General features: G+C 48.3%; 1 long non-coding RNA gene across 1 annotated transcript in view; it reads right to left on the bottom strand.

Moving 5' to 3' along the window:
- The window catches only part of LOC115078877, an 87225-nt gene extending 70193 nt beyond the window's left edge, over nucleotides 1-17032 (bottom strand). Inside the window, exons 1-2 of the long non-coding RNA XR_003853159.1 lie at nucleotides 16947-17032; nucleotides 16785-16847 (exon numbers count right to left, since the gene is read on the bottom strand). This is a non-coding gene — a long non-coding RNA (uncharacterized LOC115078877). The remainder of the gene's footprint in view (nucleotides 1-16784; nucleotides 16848-16946) is intronic.
- Between the last annotated feature and the right edge of the window lie 7213 nt (nucleotides 17033-24245).

Below are 24245 nucleotides of genomic sequence, written 5' to 3'. Positions count from 1 at the left end.
GACCCTAAGCGGTGTCGGGGATTTTTAAACCAATGCCACATGCATTTCACCCTCTAACCAGCATATTTTCCAAACAATTCTGTTAAAACGACTTTTATTCTTTCTCTTTTGGATGGCAAGGCCTTGACTTGGGCCTCTCCTCTGTGGGAACACTCCGATCCCTTGCTCTCAAACTGCCACCCTTCATCTCAGTTTTCAAACAAGTCTTCGAGGAACCCAGCAGACTGCCCACCATGGGTTTGGATCTCCTTCATTTGCGACAAGGCTCTTGCTCCCTTAGTGATTATGCCATTGAATTTCGAACCTTGGCCACGGAGTTAAACTGGCAGTGGAACAGCCTTCATGCCATGTTTCTAGAGGGCTTAGCCCCCCAAATTAAGGACGAAATCACAGCACGAGAACTTCCTGCTTCCCTCGACGGGCTTATTGATCTTACGGGGAAGATCAACCGAAGACTCCAAGAGCGGGCCCGGGAGAACCAAGCTTCCCAGCGGGTACACATCAAGGATCCCCTCTTCCTAGCTGATGACCACCCGTTCTCTCCTGAGGAACCGATGCGACTGGGCCGTGCTCACCTCTCAGCGACCGAGAGTGCCCATCACCGCCAGTTGGGGCTGTGCACTTACTGTGCTAGCCCTTCACACTCGCTGTCCCAATGTCCTGAAAAGAGGAAAGTAAACCTGCGTCGAGAGACGGCGAAAACTAGGGATGTGCAGAGCAAAATTTTATGTTCATATTTTTTATGTCCGAAAGGGGGTCCCACTTGCGGCCAATATGGACATAAAAAAAATCCAATGAGTTGGGTATATGTACATATGTGCAAAAAAAAAATTTAAACCTCCTCACCCTCCTTAATCCCCCCCCAGACTTACCACAACTCCCTGGTGATCGAGCGAGGAGTGAGGACGTCATTTCTGCAATCCTTGGCGAGAAGCATGTGACGTCGGTGGCACGTCGAGTGACGCGGCGTCACGTGATTCCCTGCGAGTTCGCGCCGGACGGCTCGTTCGGCGCGAACTCGTCCGGCGCGAACTTGCCGGGAATCACGTGACGTCGCGTCTGAGTGACGCGGCGCCACGTGATTCCCGGCTCGTTTGCGCCAGACGGCTCGTTCGGCCCAAAAAGAACTTTTGGCCAGCTTGGGGGGGCCTCCTGACCCCCCCAAGCTGGCCAAAAGTTCTTTTTGGGCCGAACGAGCCGTCCGGCGCGAACGAGCCGGGAATCACGTGACGCCGGCGTCACTCGACGTGCCGCCGACGTCACATGCTTCTCGCCAAGGATTGCAGAAATGGCGTCCTCACTCCTCGCTCGATCACCAGGGAGTTGTGGTAAGTCTGGGGGGGGGATTAAGGAGGGTGAGGGGGTTTAAATTTTTATTTTGGCTCAACAATCGCGATTTCCCACATATCGAACATATCTATGTTCGATATGTGGGAAATCCGATCGTTTATGTCGAATCAATTTTTTAAGTAAAAAAAAAATATGAGTTGCGTTTTACTAATGCGGTCAATCCGAATGCACACCCCTAGCGAAAACCATAACCCTCGGCCTGACTACAGTTTCACCTCTGTTTCTACTGCCTACCTCCCTGGAACTACCCTCCTCTTGTGTTTCCACCTAAGCCCTAGTGGACTCCGGCACCAGGGGAAACTTTATTCAACAGGATCTCATGGATCGATATCAGCTTCCCACATGTCCAGTGTCTCCTCCGGTGGTCCTCTCTTCAGTACATGGGAACTTTCTTCCCGGGGAGGTCACACGAACCATGTGACCCCTTTCGTTGAGAATAGGGCTGGACCACGCCGAGCCCATTTCATTCCTCTGTGGGAACACTCCGATCCCTTGCTCTCAAACTGCCACCCTTCATCTGTGGGAACTTTGTACATAGTGATACTCTATATATATTTGTAAATTTTGCTCATAAGTTTTGTTTAATTATTTCCCTCCTCTTTTCCCCCTCCTCATTTGTTCTTATGTTAAATTCGTTATATCTGTTCGATGTAAACCGCCATCCCAGGCGCCTGTTTCAGTTACACTGTAAACCGATGTGATATCCCGGATGAACGTCGGTATATAAAAATTTTAAATAAATAAATAAATAAATAAATTCTACATCTGTCCTATGGCCGTAAGTCCAGTAATTCTGGGCCTGCCATGGCTACAAAAACATCAGCCCAAATTCAACTGGTCTTCACCAGATCTGACCTGTATAGAACCCGCAAGACCTCCCGGACTGTAACTGTGGCTACCGTCCTTCCTGAACCTCTTCTTCCCTGCAAGAGATTCCAAGAGACTCAGACCAGATCTGGGTCCCTCCAGGAGAACGTCTTAAAAGCCATTTTTACCCAGCTCAAGGAACAGTTGGTGCGTGAAACGTTAGAACACGAGGCCCTTGTAAGGAGGCAAAATCGAGCCAAAAAGGCTTTATATCCTTGCTGACTTACAAGGAGTGGAGATTCAGAACTTACACTCCTTCTTGAGACATGAGAACAGAGGAAGGCAACCTTCTGTGGTTCTTTCAATGCCCTCGGGATCCCCGGCTCCCCCTTGGGGTCACCACGAGGCGGTCATGCCTCTGTGCATCACTGGACTTCTGACTTCAAACTCGCAAGATTGGGAGAACAATAGGTACCCAGGCTACTCCTACCCTCTTGGGGAGGGCCTTGAGGAGGGGGTACAGTTACGTTGCTCTGCCATGGGGTCCGCGGCCGACCTTGCTCACCTTCCTGCCGGGGCGTGCTCTTTGTTCCTCTGCGGAACAGGGGAGCTGTCCGTGGTGCGTCCCTCCTATTCACGGCCTTCCTCTGCGGATGCCAGGTCTCGCTCCATGGTGGGTGCGCTGCCGCCATGCTGTGGTCCGCCTCTGGACCCCCCTAGGTGCACGCGCCAACAGGAAATTATTTAAAGGGCACAGGGCAAGAACCCTGGGCCGGTCTCGATTGATGATGTCTCTACTGGGGGACTATATAGCTCCTCCCCTGCTCTCACAGAATGACTTGGCAATGAATCTTCTCTTTGCTGAATCCTCCCACCTTCTTTGGACTTCAAATCCAGACTTCCTGCTTCCTTGGTGTGAGACTTCCTTGGGTACCCACTACTCAGGGATCACTTTCTTTGCTTCTGACTATCCGCTCCTCAGAGGGACCTACGCCTCTGACCGCTGCTTCCCCGCTCCTCGGGACTGCCTCTGAACCTTCTACTTCTTCAGTGAGTTCTTCACTCTGCGGACCATTGCCATGGTGTCTCTGCCAAGGAACCCTCGCCGGTGTACCCCACTCTGTGGACCATTGCCTAGTGTCTCCAGCAAGGAACCCTCGCCGGTGAACCCTGCTCTGTGGACCATTGCGTGACATCTCTACCAGGGGATCCTCCTGGGTATTTCCCACGCTGCCAGCCTTATGGCACCACTTCCACTCTGTGACTTTTGCAATACTCCCCACTACGCGGGCAGTACCGCTACCCCTTTCTAGCTTCCTATGCTGACGCTCCCTGGATCCGACCCCTGGAGCCATCTTCTCCAGCTCTCTTATTTCGCTCACTCTGCACACTCTCTCTCTCTCCAAACTCTGTTGTGCTGTGCGTTTCACAGCTGAGACCTCGCCTCCCGATGGTGAGGCTCGCAGGGCTCCTCCCCATGGGCGGTGTCATCTCTCACCTCGGCCCAGGGGCCCACACTCATGCATAAATCCTAACAGGTGGGTGTCTCACCAACCAAAATTTGATCTGGAAGGCTTGATGGCTGATTGGATAGTACCCTACTCTCCTATTAACTTGATACATCTCAGCTCCGATAGATTGCTATCTCTGAAAATTTCAGGGTTCTGGCTTACTGCCTTGCATAAAGCCTGGATGTGGTGGAGATTGTTGGGTTGGAGTGTGACAGTCTCACTCTTTTTGCACTATGTTGGCAATCAGGATTTTTTACCAGGCCCAAGCCTGGAGTGGGCGGCCATTGGGATTCACAGTCTGGCCCATTTGGCGGGCTCAGAGTCCTCTTGTCTCTACTCATTTGAGCAACTGCGAGAAGAATGTGATATTCCGAGACACAACTTTTTGGTTTACCTACAGGCCCACCATTATTGCCCCGCTACTTGTAAAAACAATGTATTGCTCATCTCTGCAATGGATACTGAAAATATTTTTTTGGAGACCTCGCCCAGGTTCAACAAAATTGCTATTTGGGGGTGGCAAAATAGAATGCAGATCTGGGTACTGAGATCTCGCCGCATTTAATGTCCTATGCCTTAAAGCTGATATACTGGCATTATTTAGCGGCTTCTATGAGGGAAATCCAGTTTAAACTATTACACAGAACTTACATTACCAGGGCCCAGGGCATTTTGATGAAACTGTGGGACTCAGACATCTGTTTAAAATGCAAAACAGCCCCAGGGGATCTTTGTAACATGTTCACTGGCTGCTCTAAATTACAGCCTTTTTGGTATCAAGTCACAACTCACCTAGACAAGTTGCTGGGATGGTTGGTCTGGGGAATCTCTATACTTATGCTTTTGGGGTTTAATTCCACAGGGAGCAGGAAATGTCTTACGGTAGGCATCCTTCTCACTAAAAAGCTCATTTTGGCAAATTGGAAATTGGAAGAGGCATCTTCTTATGCCCAGTGGAAAGAACTGAAAACTCACACAGCACGGCTAGAATCCTTTAAGAGAAGGGATCTGGAATCTCATAAGGCTCTTTGCTCCCTAAAAGGTTATTTTCTCTGTTGGGATAAAGTCCTCCAGAATTGTACATAGTGTTCAGACTGATCAGCTACCTACATTGCCTGACCAATTTTGTTTGTAGGTGTATGCTGTCCTCGGTAGATGAGTGAATGTTGTAGTTCCGGTCGTGCACCTCGCGACCGGACCCTTACCTTTGTTCCCCCACAGGGCGCCAACCGAGCCGCTGGATCTCCCGGGCCCGCTCGGGCCTGCATTGCAGCATCTCTACGAGGGAGAAGCCACCGAGCTCCACTGACCATGCCCCTAGTGCACGCGTGCGCACAGAGGGCCTCCTTTTAAAGGGCCTCTGGCACGAAAACTTGGCCAGCCCCCTGCGATAACGTCAGATGCCGAGGGGGATTTAACCCCGGCGTCTAAACCAGGAACTTTGCCTTGCAACGTGGTCGACTCCTGTGAGTAGCCAGTTGCCTGTTCCTGCTCATCTGCCTACCTGATCCTGCCTGTTTGTTCCTGCTCGTCTGCCTTCCTGATCCTGCCTGTTGTTCCTGCCCGTCAGCCTGCCTGGTCCTGCCCACCTGCTCCTGATCATCTGCCTGCCTGATCCTTGCCGCCTGTTCCTGCTCGCCTGCCTCGAACCCAGCCTGTCTACTCGTCTACGCCTTCAGCTGCCTGCCTCGGATCCAGCCTGTCTACTTGTCTACGACCCCAGCCGCCTGCCTCGAATCCAGCTTGTCTACTCGTCTACGCTGTCAGCCACCTGCCTTGAACCTGGTCTGCCTTCCTGGCTACGCCACCAGCTGCTCTCCTAAGTCCCAGCGGCCCGGGTCCCTACGGGCTCCTCCCGGGGGGACCGCGGGCTTCCAGGGTGAAAGCACCTAACTCTCAGCGGTCCGGGCCTCCACAGGACTCTCCTGGAGGGGCCACGGACTTCCAGGGTGAAGAGCCATCCTCCTGCAGTGGCGGTATCGCCTACCGACCTACACCACCAAGCGGAGATCTACGTCAGCCTCTCTCCGTCGGTTGGACCAAGGATCCACTTCCTGATTCCCAACAGTTTGCAAGGCCATGAATCCGGCGGACCTCGCTGATCTTCAAGCTATACCTGGGATAGCCCAGCGGATTCAGCAGCAACAGCAGTTTTTAGACGCCTTAGCAGCCACGGTAGAGCGCTTAGCAAGTCAGCTAGACGCCGAGGTACCGGAACCGGTCCGAGAACCGGCACTGCCTCCGGTAGTGAATATCCACACTCCCACTCAGCTTCCAGCTCCGTCTCGCTTTTCTGGGGAGCCAAAAGCATGTCGGGGTTTCCTGAACCAGTGCTTCGTGCGGTTCTCCCTACTACCCGCACAGTTTCCCACAGACTCCGTTAAAGTGGACTACAACTTCTCCCTCTTGGACAGACGGGCGTTGCATTGGGCTTCACCCATGTGGGAGCGGAACGACTCCATGCTTCATAACCTGTCACTTTTTGTGGAGAATTTCAAATTGGCCTTTGATGAGCCTGCGCGTATGGCATCCGCAATTTCGGAGTTGCTGCAGCTACACCAGGGGGCGCGCCCCTTGGCAGAGTATGCCCTTGAATTTCGCACCCTGGCATTGGAGGTCGGGTGGTGTGATGACGCCTTACGCGGGGTGTTCCTTGAGGGTCTCGCTGCAAGAATCAAAGATGAGCTAGCCGCCCGAGACCTCCCTGAGGACCTCAACGCCTTAATCGATGTCACCGGGCATATTGATCGGCACCTCCAGCAAAGGGTCAAGGAAGGAAGGCCCTCACACCGGATGATTCCCCTGGCGCCCGCCTTCGCTAGTCCTCTGGTACAAGCTACCAAAGGTGCCTCGGCACCCCCGGAACACTCCACGGAAGAACCTATGCAGATGGGACGTACTTCACTTTCCCCTGAGGAGAAGAGACGCCGTCGAGCACTGGGGTTGTGTCTGTACTGCGGCGGGAAAGGCCGTTTCCTGAACCAGTGTAAGGAAAGGGCGGAAAACAGCAAAGCCTAGGAGTATCCGGGGAGCTACTTCTAGGCTGTCTTACTTCTGCTCCTCAATGTACAGTACCGATAACCCTGAAGTACCCGGGAGGTTCATTCGAAACCTTGGCCTTCATTGATTCCAGGGCTGGGGGGAACTTTATTCTCCAAGACCTAGTACAACAACTCCAGATCCCCATGCGGCCTCATGTACCACCGCTACTAATCACCTCCATCTGGGGCACGGTGCTCTCTGGCCGCATCTCGACGGTCACCGCACCAGTCACCCTGCAGACTGGGATCCTGCACACAGAGGAAATCTCGTTCCTGATCCTGGAAAAAGCGGTCCATCCAGTGGTTCTTGGACTACCTTGGTTGCGGCAGCACTCGCCGGTGATTGATTGGGAGTCCTTACAGATCGCTCAGTGGAGTTCTCACTGCCATCAGAACTGTATTAAGGTTCCTCAGATCCGGCAAGTAACTTTGGCACAGACGGACCTGTTACTACCGGCTTCTTACGAGGAGTTCGCAGACGTCTTTTCTAAGGAGAGAGCAGAGATTTTACCGCAACATCGTCTGTTCGACTGTGCAATAGAGCTTCTACAAGGGACCACGTCACCCCGAGGAAGGGTGTATCCCCTGCCTCGTCCTGAGACGCAGGCAATGACGGAATATATCACAGAGAACCTCGCCAAGGGATTTATCCATCCCTCCAAATCCCCCGCTGGGGCGGGGGTTCTTTTTCGTGGGGAAAAAGGATGGGTCTCTGAGACCCTGCATTGATTACCGGGGTCTGAACGCCATCACTAAGAAGGATCGTTATCCACTGCTCCTGATTCCAGAACTCCTGGATAAACTCCAAGGAGCCCTAGTCTTTACCAAGCTGGATCTAAGAGGAGCATACAACCTGGTACGGATCCATCCTGGGGATGAATGGAAGATGGCTTTTAACACCTGGGACGGGCATTACTTGTACTTGGTAATGCCTTTCGGTCTATGCAGTGCCCCAGCTGTCTTCCAGCACTTAATGAACGAAGTATTGCGGGAAATGCTGAACTCCTCCATCATCGTGTACCTAGATGACGTTCTCATTTACTCTAAGGATGTGAACTCCCACCGTCAGCATGTGAAGCAAGTGTTACAGCTTCTCAGGGACAATCACTTGTACGCCAAATTAGAGAAATGTCTATTTGAGAGAGAATCATTGCCGTTTCTGGGATACATTATCTCTGCAACGGGATTTCACATGGATCCAGGAAAGGTGTCAGCCATTAAACACTGGCCACGCCCCACAGGTCTCAAGGCCCTGCAACGTTTTTTGGGGTTCGCAAACTTTTATCGACACTTCATACCCCAATACTCACGCTTAGTAGTGCCCCGTACGGCATTGACCAAGAAGGGCGCGGACGCTCGAGTATGGTCCAATGAGGCTTGTCAGGCCTTCGAGAGACTCAAGGAGGCCTTCTTGCTGGAGACCTGCCTTCACCACCCGGACCCCCTTTGCCCATTCATAGTAGAGGTGGACACCTCCAGCGTAGCCGTCGGAGCCGTGCTAAGTCAAGTCTCGAGTTCCGGTCGCTCAATGCCCTGTTCGTACTTCTCCAGGAAGTTTAGCCCCGCTGAGTGCAACTACAGTATCGGGGATAAAGAACTCTTGGCCATCAAACTGGCTTTTGAGGAATGGAGACACTGGCTGGAGGGGGCCAATCACCCCATCACGGTATTTATAGATCACAAAAACCTGGAGTTCTTATGCCAAGCTCAACTACTGAATCCCAGGCAGGCCCGCTGGTCTCTGTTTTTTAACCGGTTTAATTTCATACTCCGGTACCGGCCAGCTTCAAAGAATACCAGGGTGGATGCCCTTTCTCGCAACACTATCTTGGAGGAAAAGGAGGAGCCACCACAGTACATCATTGACCCCGCCAAGATCGACCTGGCCAGCACCATGGTAACTGCCTTGGAGAGGGTGGTCGTCCCACATAGGGACCACAAGAAGGTCTTAAGTTGGGCCCATGACTCTCTCGCGGGGGGACATGCGGGCAGGGAGAGAACTCTAGACCTCCTTAACCGCTACTATTGGTGGCCCAATGTAAAACAGGATGTTCAACTCTACGTGGATTCTTGCCCTATGTGTGCAGGCAGAAGCCTTAGAATGGGTGCCCCTGGGGACTCCTGCAGCCCTTACCGATACCTGCCGAGCCTTGGACCCATATTGCCACCAACTTTGTGGTAGAGCTGCCACCCTCCGAAGGGAATACGGTTATCTGGGTCACGGTGGACCGGTTTTCTAAAATGGTCCACCTAGTTCCGCTGCCTAAACTTCCAACAGCGCCCAAATTGGCGATGCTATTCGTCCAGCACATCTTTCGAGTTCACGGCCTCCCACAAAGCATAGTGTCTGACCGTGGGTCCCAGTTCACTGCCCGGTATTGGCGAGCCTTATGCAAAAGGTTCGGGGTACAGTTGAACCTGTCTACGGCATTCCACCCTCAGAGCAATGGGCAAACAGAACGGATGAACCGGTCATTGAAAGCCTTCCTTCGTAGCTTTGCAAACGAGAGACAGGATAATTGGACAGCGCTACTCCCATGGGCTGAGTTTTCTTATAATAATCACTCTCACTCGGTTACCTGGAAATCCCCTTTCCAGGTTGTGTTTGGACGGCAACTCAGACCTCCAGTTCCTATTCCTACACCTGTCCCATCGCTGGCAGCACAATCTGCAGCCCATCTGGCACATAACCTCTGGAGAACTATTCAGCAGCAGCTCTCGGAAGCAGCAAAATGATCTCAGAAAGTGACCGATCGTCATCGGTGCCCAGCTCCAGTCTTTTTACCTGGGGATAGAGTCTGGTTGAGTGCCAAGAATCTTCACTTACCTGGACCGTTTCGGAGATTGGCATCCAGGTATTGTGGACTGTTCTGAGTGGCAGAGAGGATAGGGCTGGTATCGTACCGACTTCGTCTACCCTCCAAGATGCGTGTCCACAACATGTTCCACGTATCACTGTTAAAACCAGTGGTATTCTCCAAGTTCCATCATCCGGAACCGGAACCACTCGCTCCCACGGTACAAGATGATGCAACATATCAAGTGAGTGAACAATTAGACATACGCTTTCATCGTCGACGATGGGAATACCTTCTAGCCTGGGAGGGCTGTGAATCGGAGGAGAACACCTGGGAGCCCGCTCGGAATATTTTGGATAAATCCTTACTGCTCCAGTTTCACCAAGACCACCTTGGTAAGTCCGGTCCCCTGCGGAGGGGGCGTAAGAGGGGGGTACTGTTGCGGTTCCGGTCGCGCACCTCGTGACCGGACCCTTACCTTTGTTCCCCCACAGGGCACCAACCAAGCCGCCGGATCTCCAGGGCCCACTCGGGCCTGCATCGCGGCGTCTCCACGAGGGAGACGCCACCAAGCTCCACTGACCACGCCCCTAGGGCACGTGCGCCCGCAGAGGGCCTCCTTTTAAAGGGCCTCTGGCGCGAAAACTTGGCCAGCCCCCTGCGATGATGTCAGAAGCCAAGGGGGATTTAACCCCGGCGTCTAAACCAGGAACTTTGCCTTGCAACGTGGTCTACTCCTGTGAGTAGCTAGTTGCCTGTTCCTGCTCATCTGCCTACCTGATCCTGCCTGTTTGTTCCTGCTCGTCTGCCTTCCTGATCCTGCCTGTTGTTCCTGACCGTCAGCCTGCCTGGTCCTGCCCGCCTGCTCCTGATCATCTGACTGCCTGATCCTGCCCGCCTGTTCCTGCTCGCCTGCCTCGAACCCAGCCTGTCTACTCGTCTATGCCTTCAGCTGCCTGCCTCGAACCCAGCCTGTCTACTAGTCTATGCCTTCAGCCGCCTGCCTCGAACCCAGCGTGTCTACTCGTCTACGCCCCCAGCCGCCTGCCTTGAACCTGGTCTGCCTTCCTGGCTACGCCACCCGCTGCTCTCCTAAGTCCCAGCAGCCCGGGTCCCTACGGGCTCCTCCTGGGGGGACTGCGGGCTTCCAGGGTGAAGACACCTAAGTCTCAGCGGTCCGGGCCTCCACAGGACTCTCCTGGAGGGGCCACGGACTTCCAGGGTGAAGAACCATCCTCCTGCAGCGGCGGTATCGCCTACCAACCTACACCACCAAGTGGAGATCTACGTCAGCCTCTCTCCGTCGGTCGGACCAAGGATCCACTTCCTGATTCCCAACAGTGAATGTGAGAGTATGCGTGGGAGTGGTAATGGTGTTATTGTCTGTTTGCTGTATGGGGTTGTATGTGCTTGGGCTGGGGTTAATTTGAAAAATTTGGGTCATTGTAATTGGATTATAAACCAATTACTTTTTTTTTCCTTGGCCTTTCAATGTTTGTTTCTGTCTGTGTTTAATAAAGACGAATTAAAAAAATAGGAAGCGTGTGTATGATTGAGATCCTTTGCATGTGAGAGATCCAGCATGTATATGTGTGATTGAGAACCTTATGTGTGAGAGAAAGCATGTGTGTATGTGATTGAGAGCCTGTGTGTATAAGTGAGAGAGAGCGTGACTGAGAATCTGTGTGAGAGAGAGAGACCTTGTGTGTGACTAAGAGAGAGGAGAAAGTTGCTAGCAAACCCCTCTCTCCCTTCCTCTCTTCTTGCTAATTGACAACAATCTCAGGCACCTGCAAATCCAATGTTCCCAGTTATGAAGAGCAGAGCATTTTTTAATATTATTTTTAATTATTGGGTCTTTGTGTCTGCTGTTTTGAAATATTTTATTGGTGTCTATACATTTTTTTTATATAAGTTTTTAATTATTGGCTATTCCTTTCATCAGCTCTTTTGAAATATCTTTTCTTTTTATTATAGTTTTCTGCTATTGATTTTTTATTTCTTGATTTGTTTTATGAGGACTGGTGATGTTTCTCTTTTTGCTTTGTTGCACTGCATACAGGGACTCTGGCTTGTTCCGGTTTCCAGTTCAGTTTTGGTCTGCATGCTTCTATTTATGCTTTATAGTCTTTTCATTCTTTTGGGCCGATTCAGTAAAGTCCGTCGGAGAGCGGGCGAACGCCCGCTCTCCGACGGACTTTACTGAATCGCGCGCACAGGCCATTTGTCTGTGCACGCGATTCAGTATTTAAATTAGGTCTGGCAGTAGAAACAGGCAAAAGGAGGCGCTAGGGACACTAGCACGTCCCTAGCACCTCCTTTTGGCCCGGAGCGGCGGCTGTCAGTGGGTTTGACAGCCGACGCTCAATTTTGCCGTTGTCGGTTCTCAAGCCCACTGACAGCCACGGGCTCGGAAACCAGATGCCGGCAAAATTGAGCATCTGGTTTTCAACCCGACAGCCACTGGCCGACTTCAAAATTTTTTTTTTTGTACATGTTTTTACCCTTCGGGACCTCCAACTTAATATCGCCATGATATTAAGTCGGAAGGTGCACAGAAAAGCAGTTTTTACTGTGCACTTTCCTGGTGCCCGAAGAAATTAGCGCCTACCTTTGGGTAGGCGCTAATTTCTGAAAGTAAAATGTGCGGCTTGGCTGCACATTTTACTTACTGAATCGCACGCGAATACCTAATAGGGCCATCAACATGAGGCACTATTAGGTTTGGCAGGTTGGACGCGTGTTTTCCGCCCATTACTGAATAAGGGGTAAGGGAAAATGCGCGTCCAATGGCAGGTTAACAGTGCGCTCCATCGGAGCGCACTGTACTGTATTGGCCCGTTTGTTAGGTGAGGGTCCACACATGTGACTGAGGTGAGGTTTTCTGCTGGCTTGTAGTTTCTGTGTAGGGCTCTATAGCAGCCTGGCTTACTCCATTTTCCTAATAGAAGGAATATTAGAGTTTTAAAGCCTGGTGAAATCTTTTCAGTGTTGCCTTTTCTTAGGTAAGGTGGTTACTGCTTGAGTGCTGGAAGTTGGTGCTGTTCTGATATGGAAGGTTTACTCTCTTTACCAATGCGTTAGCGGGATTAATGCGTTGTTTCTGTGCCTAACCAGGACCTCTTTTAGAAGTAATCCACTCATATGCCTCTTTGCTAGTTTTAATGCATATGCACGTTATCAATATCAGTGTTTTACATCCTTTGCTATCCAGACACCTTTAAATAAGATAATCTCTGTCAGAATTGTTTAACCCACTGTACAACCGGCTTTATTAATCATTATCGCCGGAAACACTATTAGAATGGTGCTTTATCTGTAAACTGTATGACAATAGTTCTCGGTACCTTTCTGCCTTACAACTGTCTCACCAAACTCTACACTTTTAACACACTGTAGGTTAACAATGCCTCCTTTAAGTGGAAACTGTTCTCTATCCTGCCACCTGGGACACAACCCATTTTTTCCCTTTACATTGTCTTATCAGACCCCACACCACCAGACTAAGCTCAGCAAAAGAAGGCTTATCCCAATATACACCCTCACACGCACTCAAGCCATCAGTTTATCTCTTATCTCCATTATTCTATTTAACGCACAATCACTCCAAAAGAAAACCCATCTACTACATGATATTCTCACAGATTCTAAACCAGAAATATGTGCTGTCATGGAAACCTGGTTTAAACAACATGACACGCCCCTCATCAACCAGCTACCCTTAGAAACCTACGATGTTTTCTCTATCCCTCGGAAAAAGAAAAGAGGTGGTGGCATACTCTTGGCTGTAAAAAAGGAGTTTCAACTACTACCCCAGAAATGTGATATTCCAAACCAGTACGAAATCGGCTTTTTCAAATCTAAGTCGCTCCAATTATGTCTCATTTATACGCCCCCAGGCCTACTGGAGAAAGATTCATCTCCTCTTATCGAATTTTTTGCAAATTCTCTATCCCCTGACATACCCACAATTCTCCTAGGGGATTTTAACTTACACGTGGACATCTCCCCGCAATCTCCAGCATGCGAAGCATTCCTTTCCTCTCTTGAAGCAATGGGTTTCCAACAAATCGTGAACGCTCCTACACATAAAGCTGGCCACACACTTGATCTGATCTTTGTCAACTCCCCCATCAACATAAACAATCCCCCTACATGCAACACAGTACCTTGGTCCGACCACTCCCTGATTCAGACTAAACTCTCTCTCCCGCAAATGTCCCCCATCACCCCCCAGCAGCCCTTTTCTTTTAAATTTCGCAAACCATGCGATATAGATACCATCTCACAAGCATGCGCTGACATAGACAACCAAATTGACGCCTCATCCCCAGAAAATGCCTTCTCTACCTGGATCAATCTCACCCTCAACATTGCTGACAAACATTGCCCTCTTATAACGAAAACTATTAACCCAAACCGTAGAAACAGAAAACCCTGGTATACGCCTGATCTTAGGAATCTGAAAATCCAACTCAGAACAGCTGAGAGGTCATGGCGCAAATATCAATCCCCTGCAACCAAAACTTTATACTACCAGCGAATGCACGAATATAGAAACTCCATCCTCCAGGCTAAACGTAGTTACTATGCTAAAAAAATACATGGTATGCAATACAACCCTAAGGCCCTTTTCACCATGGTGGCGGACCTCACTTCTCCTGCCCCCACGCAACTATCAGCCAATCCCTCTAAAAACCGCTGCAATGAATTAGCTCAATTTTTCAAAAACAAGGTCTCCTCCATCACTGCACAATTCTCACATAATAATGTCAATATTTATCTGCCCACCATCAACTCTCCAGTCTCCCTCTCGTCTTTTGACTCTTCATCCTCTCTCGAAGTACAAAACATCCTTAAAAAATTAAAACCATCATCTCATCCTTCCGAAACTATCCCCACTAAACTCCTGCTAGCTATCCCCGAGGTGATTGCCAAACCCCTCTCAAATATCCTTAACTGTTCCCTAGAGCATGGCACAGTCCCCAATGTTCTTAAACAAGCAGTAGTGAAACCACTACTCAAAAAACCTAATCTTGACCCCGACACTTTATCTAATTACAGACCTGTCTCTAACTTACCCCTCCTAGCTAAAGTTCTTGAAAAAATTGTCAACTCACGGCTCTCAGATCACCTGGAGCAAAACAAGATTCTCCCATCCACACAACACGGTTTCAGAAAGCAATTAAGTACTGAAACCCTGCTACTCTCTCTACATGATACCCTCATCAGAGGTACAGATTCAGGTTCTTCTTATCTGATTGCCATGCTTGACATCTCAGCGGCATTCGACACAGTCAATCATGATGTCCTCCTTAACATCCTCAGGAGCATCGGGATCACTGGCAATGCCCTTTCCTGGATACGATCGTATCTCCAGGATCGCCTTTTCACAGTATTAGTTGATAACAATGAATCTGACCCCATCAGTCTTCCCCAAGGTGTGCCCCAAGGTTCTTCACTCTCCTCCACCCTCTTTAATATATACATGCTCCCCCTTACCACCCTCCTCACTAACCTCCACATCAAGCATTTTATTTATGCGGACGATGTGCAACTTATTTTCCCATTCTCTGACTCTCTCCTTACTGCCCTTCGCAACTGGGAATCCTGTCTCTCAGCCATCAACAAATTACTAAATGACATGCAACTAGCGCTAAACCCCAGCAAGACTGAACTTTTAATTATATCTAACAGGCCACCGCTCCCAGACATCCCACCTGCATACTCTTCCACAACTTTCCCATCACAAGTTCGCAACCTTGGTGTTTTCATTGATAACCATCTTACATTCAAACCTTTCATTAAATCTATCATTAAGGAATGCTTCTTTAAGCTCCAAACCATAAAAAAACTCAAACCACTGCTACACTTTTCTGATTTCCGCACTGTACTACAGTCTATCATTTTATCTAAGGTAGACTATTGTAATGCACTTTTTCTAGGCATCCCCGCTTCCCATATCAAACCCCTACAACTACTACAAAACGCTGCCGCCAGGATACTATCAAACACGAAAAAAAGAGATCACATCACCCCTACACTCATCGAACTTCATTGGCTCCCTATACACTCTCGAATTCTCTATAAAGCCTGTTCCATCATCCACAAAAGTCTGTTGAACTCTAACCTGAATTGGATTAACCCCCCACTCCTCCCCCGCACCTCGAATAGACCCACATGTACTGCCCTCCAAGGAACCCTACGTGCACAACCCATCAAATCTTTCAAATTATCGTCCACTATAAACAGAGCTTTCTCCCTAGCCGGCCCCTCTATATGGAACTCCCTGCCTCCTGATATACGCCTGGAATCATACACACCCACTTTCAAAAAAAAACTGAAAACATGGCTCTTCCAGCAAGCTTACCACACATCACCTCCCATTACATAAATCCTTACTGATTAAATAAGTGATTCTCCTAGAATCTGATATGCGACTTATGATTTATTTCTCGGATTACGTTGTATGCCTATCGATTTTGTACTTTGACTCGGCTATTTATGTACTTATCTTTTGTATATAGTTTTGGTGATATGTATATAGTGATTTTGCTGTTCTCAATTTTATGTAAGGGCCCTGCCCAAAAGTTAACCTGTTTGCAATGTTATATGTAAGGGTTCTGCCCAATGGTTCCTGTTTAACTGTAAACCGATACGATGTGTGAACGGTTATCGGTATAAAAAAGACATTAAATAAATAAAATAAATAAATAAATACTATGTAATTTCTGCTGAGAGAGTATTATCATCTTTCCCTTGTGTCTTTCTTAACAGTAAAATAATATGGAGTCTTTTTTTTCAATTTCCACCATGGATTGTAATCAGCAATGTGAGTGTTGTCTGTTAGGTGAGTCACGACTGGAAAAATGTTGAGAATCACTGCCCTAAACCCAATATGTGTGCATCCTAAGACTGACCAGTAGATGTCACTACTGAGTGATGGTTGAAATCTCAAAGTGATGACACAGGAATCAAAAACCAAGGTCGTCTGTACAGGTATTGCGATTAAGCCATAAACATGCCCTGTCTTTCTCTGATTCTAGATGACCTACTTCTAGCCAGGTCTTTCTCAGTAACTAGAATAGATGATGATGCACTTCCAGCAATGTCTTTCTCTGAATCTAGATGACCCACTGAGTTCCTTCTTGCTCTGTCTGATTCTAGTTAATCAAGTTTGCTTCACCATCCTGTCTGATTCTAGATGACCTATTCAGGTCCCTTCTATCTCACTTTGTGTTTATATGACGTTCTACAATTTAATGAGAAAAACATACCTGCAGCCAACTCTGAGGTGGATGCTTTGGCCTCCCATTCCAGGGTCCAGTCTAATATGAAAGCTTCCAAGTAAGGAGGGAAGGGAAGAAAGCAAACAATTCCTAAGAACTAAATCAGATGGCTGGAAGGTAAACACAGCATTCTCCCTGTATGCAGCTTACCATTATAATGTTTATATAGGCAGCGCTAATCCATCAGATTTATCAGAGGCTCAGATAGGCATTATTTGAAGCCACTTCACTTTGATAAAGTAAACTCCACATTTACTGGGTTTTCAGAGGGCAGATAAGCCCTGGGCTGCTGTTTCTACAACTGGCAGCCGCTGTGGAAAGAATCAGTGCCTGGGGGTCGCTCTTCATAGAGGTGGTTCAAGGTCCAGGCTTACATCACCTAAACATTGTTCCTCATAATGAAAAAAAGGTGGCACAATGCGAGCTTATTCATTCCTCTTTCACAATTCTGGCAGAGGGAGGGAGGGGGGAGAGCGACGGTGCAGCTGAGGACTGCTGCCTGAAACAAAAACACTGTGGGGGAATATTTTACCCCAGGATTTGGCTGGCAAGAGAGGGAGGGGGAGGGGGAGGGGGAGGGGGAGACCTGTGTATATATATATATAGAGAGAGAAATGCAGGGGCTAAGGACCTTAGTTTAAAGCAGAGCCTCTGGGGAGAGGTGGAACAGGTGGGCAAGATCCAAGAGCAGAGAAAGAAGAAAGGCAAATAATGGTGATTTAAAAGTTGGCATTAATGGGAGAATTGAGAAAGAGGTAGAAAGTTACAGATCGGCAGCAGGCTGAAGGAAATCATTATACATAGGAACTTTCAGATCTGCTTGGACTGATGCTTAAACTTTTATGTTTTGCTAACATAGCAGTGAGGTAATAGCATGAAAAGCTCCAGCTTTGTTCTTTCCTTGACTGATACCACACTGGAATTTGACAATACAGCTTTGAAAACAAAAACAGGCAATAGCTGGGGGAAGGAGAGAAGCCACATTGTTTGAGTAAGATAAGGATCCCCACATTGATCCTGGAGGGCCATAACCTAGTTGCATGTTTAGTAGGGGTGTGCATTCGTTTTGACCGCATATGTAAAACGCAACTTATTTTTTTTTTTAACTTAAAAAAGTGATGAGGCGAAAACGATCGGATTTCCAACGCGATTGTTGATCCCCAAGCTGGCCAAAAGTTCCGGTTGGGTCCAACGAGGGTCCCGGAGCGAACGCGCGGGGAATCACGTGACGTCCGCGTCACTCCGACGTGACGCCGACGTCACGTGCGCCTCGCAAAGGAATACAGGAATGGCGTCCTGACTCTCCGCTGGACCACCAGGGAGTTTTGGTAAGTCTTGGGGGGGGATTAAGGAGGGTGAGGGGTTTAAATTTTTATTTAGGGAATCGGTGCACGTATGGACATAGACTCAACTTATGGAATTCTACATATGTCCATATTGACCGAAATTGACCCCCCCTTTCGACTTATGGACTTATGAACATAAACGTTTTGTCTGCACATCCCTAATGTTTAGGATTTCCACAATGAATAGGCATAAAATATTTATTTATTTATTTATTTATTTATTTGTTGGTTTTATATACCGACATTCATCCAAGATATCACATCAGTTCACAGCATAACAAAAACTAACGCATGTAGGGTGTTTTACATAGAACAAGCAAGTTCAATGTTTGAGTACAATGGGGGCAATGCATGCAAATAGATCTAATGCCTATTCATTGTAGAAATCTTGAAAACCAGACTGGTTTGTGCCCTTAAGAAGTGAATTTGGGGACCCCTAGAGTAAGGGTTAGGGAACCAGGAAATGGGGGTTCAAATCTTGCTCCCCCCACTGATGCTCACTTGACCTAGGGCAAAGTCAATTTAATTCCCCTTCCTTCAGGTACTCACTTATACATGTAAGTCCTTCAGAGCAGGGACTGTTTGTGTCTGTGTATAATTTATTGTGCAGTGTCCTGCTTTAAGGCCCCATAGAAATTCTTCAATAAAAATGCCAGAAGAGATGTGTGCTGTGAACAGCAGCAAGGACACAAGAGGTGTAGAGAGCTGGCTTCTGCTGCTAGAGAAATGAGTATCTCAAATCCTTGTCTAGAACTGCTGAAAAGTTCCAGTTCATGACTCATTGCTGGTTTGGCTCCTAGTGTAACTATGGACTCTGGGTTCATTAAGAAAAGCAGAAGCTTCTGAGACCTCACAGGCCCCTTCTTCAGTCTTGTCTCTCTACCTGAGGATGTTTTGTTTATGTCTATGCTGAGCTTTTTCTTACAGAAATGAATGATGGATTGGGCACTACAATATCACAGCCCAGACCAGGCCAGATTTACCTTTTATGCATCCCTATGTACAGGAGTGGGGGGGAAGCAGGAGCAGTGAGGGGCTAGAGAGGAGGCCGTCTTCCACTGAATCTATGGATTACACTGTGCTGAAATGGGTGTCAGCATTAGACTCTTGCATCCTTAAAGTCGCTGGGATGGGCCAGTGATGATTCTAGTCTGAATGCCACTGACCCATGAACTACTGGGGCATTAAGGGGACAGAGCTTACTAGGTACTGTTCTTCAAGCTGAGCGGCTCTTGTGAGAAAGTGCCACAGTAATGGAGGAGCAGGAGTTGTCCATTTTACCTGATGCCCCTAGACAGCTGCCTAGTGAGAAATTGTGGTGTGAGCACAGTCCTGACATTGCCACCAGTAGTACTGTGAGTACACCATTAAACTGATTGACAGGTTGATGTCAGCCAATGAGCATTTACTTCTAGCACACGCCCTCCCACTCGCCACCCATAACTCTGTCTACTCCCCTCCTAGCCCCAGAGAAGTAAATGGGCATAGTCCTGTCCATTTCCTGCCCCTAACTCACATCCTCTCCTGCTCAAACCACACCTCCACCTTACCCTCAAACCACACCACTGCCTGCCTCAAGCCATGACCATAATGCTGTACATGCCCCTCCAACTCCCATAGAAGTGAATTCAGTAGCTCTACCCATGTCCCTCCTCAAGCCATGCCCCCTCTCATCCCAAACCATAACCCCAGCCCACCCCAAACTACACCCCTATGATGTTATTGGAAATGGTCCCTGATCACCCTATGGTGACATCACCGAACTCCATCCCAACTCTTTGTTCCCCAAAAATGCCCCCTATAACATCATCAGAAATGGCCCTGTCACTTTTGATGACAACAGAATTAATGGACCCTGTCTGCTTTTTGATGACATCACTGGAAGACCAAGCAACTGAGGTACTGGCACAGATTTCAAAATTACTATCTGTGACATAACAGGAAGCTCTCTCATCCTGTGCACAGTGACAGGGAGAAATCCATCCTCCCCTTCAGATGGCTACAGTGTACATGTGCATGCTCAATGAGCCTGCCTGGCAGACTTTCAGAGTGAAGTTAGAGCAGATCCTTTGTAGTATAAAATAAGTATGATTAATAGCAGGGTGTGAGGGCTAAAAACTCAGACATGTAAAAACAAATAAAATAAGCCTTGAGATTTTTTTTAAATACAAACCACTGTACTTACAGCTGCACATAACATCCATGCATAAAAAACTGTTAAATAAAATTTATTATAGCCCAGGCACAATAGGAAGTTTTGGGGAGATAAAGCCTCTTTTTCAGGCTGCTAAATAATGTAATGAAAAAGTGACAGAAATCAAGACCAATATACGTATTCTTGACACAGACCTGCTAGGACAAACTTTAAAAGAAACAAAATGATTGTATCACACGTGGATGCAAATGGCAGGCTGATCTGACATGTCCGGCTTTGTCTGGTTATAACAGTGCTACAAATATATCCTGAGGGTGATAGATATTTTGTCAAAATATGCATAGGTTGTGAACCTAAAAACAAAGACAGGCTGTGAAGTGCCAGGGCATTTGAAAATACAACTGTGGCCATGTTCCCAATAATATATGTAGCAGGGATTAAAACCACTCTAATATTTTCCAAATGGTCCAGCGTATTCACCCGAGCGCACGGTGCCATTTTGATGTATGGCACAGCCTCTGGGTTGGGTCAATGGCGCCAATTCCTGAGAAAGCCTTAGTGCCAGGAACTCCCACTACCGATATGGTGGTTGTTGCCAGTTCCTCCTTCAAGGAAGCTCCACCAAGGCCAGCAGAGATGCCAAGTCTGGAGCCCTCATCCAGTTCTACCGGTGCCTGTACCTCTGGATGAAGGCTGAGCACCTAGGGCCCATCCTTGTAGCATACATTGAGGATAAGGGTCCCTATGACCCCTGGGGGGATTTTCCAAAGGAGTCCTCTGAGGAATCTGATGGGATCCTGTCAGACCCTTCTCCTTCAGGTGAGTGAAAGAAGTCCCCACCTGGGGACTTGACCTTTGCAGGGTTTATGAAGGTGATGGTGGAGGCCATTTCATTTCAACTCTTGACAGGAGGATGTCAGGCACCAAATGCTTGAGATTCTCCAGTTCATGGAGCCTCCTAAGGAGATCATGGTGGTCTTGGGATACAAGGTCCTTAAAGAATTTCTGCAGAGGATATGAGAACAACCCCTTGCAGTGCCTCTCGATAACAAGAAGATGAATGAGGTCTACATTGTCCAAAAGGCTGCCGGATTTAATTAGTGTCAGCAGCCTCACTAGTCAGTGGTGGTCAAATCTGCTCTCAAGAGGGCTAAGCACTCTCGGCACCCTTCCTCGGCACTCTTCGGGAGGGACCATAGAGCGATGGATGCACTTGGGAGGAAGGTGTTCCAAGGTGCTACCTACCAGCTCTACATGAGCCAGCATTTTGAGGATATATGGAAGCAGGTGCAGTAGTTGGCTGAGCAGCTACATCAACAGCAGCAAGACACCTTCATGTCCCTAGTGCAAGGGTCTTGAGTGCAGAAAACATGAGGTCCGTACGACCTACACAAAATTCCTGGCTGTGGTGGTAGCGCTCCTTTACAGACTGGGAGTGTATGTCTTCCCATATCTGTATGATTGGCAGGTCAAGAGCACATTTCAGGCAGGAGTTGTCAGGTCCATGCGCTTAAGCATTCGGGTATTGGAGTCACTTGGGTTCATTCTCAACTACCCAAAGTCCCATCTCAGACCATCCCCTCAATTGGACTTCATAGGAGCCCTACTAGACATGGCTCAAGCCAAGGCCTTTTTGCCCTGCCAGAGGGCTATCGCCATTGTGACAGAGATTCAACAGAGCCAGCAGGTGTCGGCTTGGCACATATTGAGGCTGTTGTGCCACTAAGAACATAAGAAATTGCCATGCTGGGGCCGACCAAGGGTCCAACAAGCCCAGCATCCTGTTTCCAACAGAAGTCAAACCAGGCCACAAGAATCTGGCAATTACCCAAACACCAAGACGATCCCATGCTTCTGATGCAATTAATAGCAGTGGCTAATACCTATTAATACTTGATTAATACTTGATTAATACTGATTAATACTTGATTAATACCTATTAATACTTGATTAATACTTGATTAATACTGCTATTAATCAAGAAAACTTGATTAATAGCAGTTAATAGACTTCTCCTCCAAGAACTTATTAAAACCTTTTTTGAACCCAGCCACACTAACTGCACTAACCAAATCCTCTGGCAACAAATTCCAGAGCTTAATTGTGCATTGAGTAAAAAACTATTTTCTCCGATTAGTCTTAAATATATAGTACTTGCTAACTTCATGGAATGCCCCCTGGTCCTTCTATTATCCAAAAGTGTAAATAACCGATTCACATCTACTTGTTCAAGACCTCTCATGATCTTAAAGACCTCTATCATATCCCCCCTCAGCTGTCTCTTCTCCAAGCTGAACAGTCCTAACCTCTTCAGCCTTTCCTCATAGGGGAGCTGCTCCATCCCCTTTATCATTTTGGTTGCCCTTCACTGTACCTTCTCCATCACAATTATACCTTTTTTGAGATGCGGCGACCAGAATTGTACACAGAGGCATTATGACATTTTCCGTTGTATTAACCATTCCCTTCCTAATAATTCTTAACATTCTGTTTGCTTTTTTGACTGCTGCAGTACACTGAGATGACGATTTCAAAGTATTATCCACTATGATGCCTAGATCTTTTTCCTGGGTAGTAGCTCCTAATATGGAAACTAACATCGAGAAACTACAGCAAGGGTTATTTTTCCCTTTATGCAACACCTTGCACTTGTCCACATTAAATTTCATCTGCCATTTGGATGCCCAGTCTTCCAGTCTTGCAAGGTCCTCCTGTAATGTATCCTGGTCAGACACTCTGGGGTGGATTTTAAAAGCCCTGCTCGCGTAAATCCGCCCGGATTTATGCGAGCAGGGCCTTGCGCGCGGCGTGCCTATTTTCCATAGGCCTGCCGGCGCGCACAGAGCCCCGGGACTCGCGTAAGTCCGGGGGTTTTTTGTTGGGGGCGTGGCGGGGGCGTGGCAGGGCGGGGGCGATCGATGCGGCGTTTTGGGGGCGGGACGCGACATTTCGGGGGCGGGCCCGGGGGCGTGGTTTCGGCCCGGGGTGGTCCGGGGGCGTGGCCGCGCCCTCCGGAACCGCCCCTGGGTCGCGTCTCGGCGCACCAGCGGCCCGCTGGCGCGCGTGGATTTACGTCTCCCTCCGGGAGGCGTAAATCCCTGGACAAAGGTAGGGGGGGTTTAGATAGGGCCGGGGGGGTGGGTTAGGTAGAGGAAGGGAGGGGAAGGTGAGGGGAGGGCGAAAGAGAGTTCCCTCCGAGGCTGCTCCGATTTCGGAGCGGCCTCGGAGGGAACGGAGGCAGGCTGCGCGGCTCGGCGCGCACCGGCTGCCCAAAATCGGCAGCCTTGTGCGCGCCGATCCTGGATTTTAGCAGATACGCGCGGCTACGTGCGTATCTACTAAAATCCAGCGTACTTTTGTTTGCGACTGGTGCGCCAACAAAAGTACGCGAACGCGCTTTTTTTAAAAATCTACCCCTCTCTCTTTAGTTTCCTTATATCTAACAACCATTAAAACATGGCTATCACACAACCGGTTAAAACTAAATCCAGTGAAAACAGAAATTGTTCATCTCACCTCTATCTCAGAATCTTCTATTAGTCCCCCTTCTCATTTTCTCTTCAATGGTACCTCTATTTCAATCTCTAATCATTCAAAAAATGTAGGTGTAACTATCAATACAGACCTAACCATGAAGCAACACATTTCAACAGGAACAAGAAATTCTTTCTATAAACTACAACTTCTGAAGCGTCTTCGTCCATTACTGTTCTTTTGGGATTTCCATTCTATCCTTTATTCTCTTATTTTTTCAGGTCTCGATTACTGCAATTCTCTTTATCTAGGTCTCCCCGATAATACCATCCAACCATTACAATTAGCCCAGAATGCGGCAGCACATATCCTATCAGGTACTTCAATTAGAAATCACATCACTCCAATTCATTGTAATTTCTACCTTTAAAGTTACATTGTAAACCGGTATGATGTATGCATACTAATACCGGT

The sequence above is a fragment of the Rhinatrema bivittatum genome, chromosome 16, assembly GCF_901001135.1.
Source record: "Rhinatrema bivittatum chromosome 16, aRhiBiv1.1, whole genome shotgun sequence".
NCBI classification, from domain to species: domain Eukaryota; kingdom Metazoa; phylum Chordata; class Amphibia; order Gymnophiona; family Rhinatrematidae; genus Rhinatrema; species Rhinatrema bivittatum.
The sequence above is the reverse complement of the archived record's forward strand: the minus strand, read 5'-3'. Positions and strand labels throughout refer to the sequence as shown.